A 2081-nucleotide genomic window follows, 5' to 3' on the forward strand; every position below is an offset into this window, starting at 1 on the left:
AATATGACTCTTGCATGATATATTTCTATCATATTTACAGCAGATAAAGAAAAGAATAAAGATTATACAGATGATACTTTGTGTATTCACGATTTATATCGATCAATCAACCTTCCATAAAGTTTCACTTATATTTTTTCGTAAGTTTATCACTGATTGTCTTATATCCTGTGAGTATTATTCATATGCACACTATGATTTTGCGAGAATGTTCAGTTTATTCTGGTTTCATAATATACTTGATAGTATTTGAAGTTTGTATGATCACTTAATCATCCATTTGTCTCAAGAATAACATACGTTAACGTAATCTCTATCATACGCGCACATATAAATGTCATATTCTTTAATATCATGTGATAACGCCTGAAAATTAATATCTTCAGTTCATATAATACAATGTCTGGGAATTAACATTCTACAGAGTCTTCATATCACGGACCGTGACAATGGTTGTGTTCAGCAGAATTTTTATTTTGCAACTATTGGAAGTTTTCTTCGCGCTAATTGGATTATACTTTTAAAGGAATAATCCTATCTCAACAGATAATCATAAAATAGTTGCCAAACTGTTGTGTTCTGCTGAATGCAGATGTTAATGTCTGAAGGATCTTGAATCCATCCATTCCAATGAATGGAAACATACATATGATAGTTTAGAAGTTTGGTTCGACTGATTAAATGTAATGAATACTTTAGTACTATCGATTGATTGACTGTCTTTCTTACTGTAACATATCACACAACTGACAAGAACAAGAGTCTGCAAGGCAGACTAAGGCTAATACGTTCCTAGAGACGCTTTTCTTTTTAGAGGCTCAATGTACAACGTAGTAGCACTGAAATTCAGCGGTGTATCCATGCATTGACAAGAATAAGGGTAAAAGGCAGGTTCCAGACCGTTAGATAAGGTTAATTAGGCTAAGTGCGGTTAACTATAAATATTAGGTGTACTAAAAAGAAATCTATTATTTTTGTAATATTATATATGAATGGTTCAAATATGAATGCGACTTTCTTGTGTGAATACAAACATCGACGAGATACTATTAAAGATCGTCAATCCTAGACAAATCTTATAGTCGCGTAATATTATTTAATATTTTAAGTATATTCTTCTTAGAATATTAAATGTAATTTACTTCCGGGTTCTTTTTGTGAGGACAAAAATTCCTTATAGGCGTAATATTAAATGTAATTTAATGTAATTAAATATTTAATGTAATTAAATATTCTAAAAATATGCTTAAAATATTATTTAATATTAATAATATTATGTGCCTATAGGGAATTTTCGTCTTCATAAAAAAGGTTCGGAGATAACTGAAGAACGCTGACATTATCAATAACTGATATAAATTTGCCAAATTACTAACATAAATATTTAGTTAATATATTTTTAAATTCATGATTTTTTTATTATATAAATGCTCTATAAATAAGTATGCATACTTGTAATTTTTATTTCTTATGTATTGTCACAAAATTACAATTTTTTTCTTTACAATAAAATTATCATTTCTATCGATAATCAAACCCGGATGACATTAAAATCACAGTTTTTAATAAAAATCGAGTATTATTTATACAATTTTATATATCTACGAAACTAATTAATTACAAAAATTTTTAGTTTTAACATTTAACAAGGGAGAAAGAGAGAAAGAGAGAGAGAGAGAGAGAGAGAGAGAGAGAGAGAGAGAAATGCGAACTTCCGAATGAATGACAGTCTTTAATAGTGTCTTGTCGGTGATACCAATCAACGTTGGGAAATGTACTTACTATTTAAGCAACAGGAGTTGCTTAAGTTAGAATATCTATTCACGTCCTACGTTATTACGGACTCATTCATAGTTACTTCTGTAGTTGTTGCAATTAGTAGTGAACAAATTATTGCATAGCATAACAACGTTTAGGTTGTTTTGCAAACAAAAATGATAAAATCCTTATAAGTTTGCGTAAATTGCATGCACAATTCAAAGGAAATGAGCTGTTGTCGACGTTGAAAGCTGAAGAAAATCGATCTCCTGCTGTCTGGGATCTTAGCTTTTATAATTCCTATTATTTTTATTATATATATA

This window comes from Atta colombica, unplaced genomic scaffold (assembly GCF_001594045.1).
Source record: "Atta colombica isolate Treedump-2 unplaced genomic scaffold, Acol1.0 scaffold89, whole genome shotgun sequence".
NCBI lineage: Eukaryota > Metazoa > Arthropoda > Insecta > Hymenoptera > Formicidae > Atta > Atta colombica.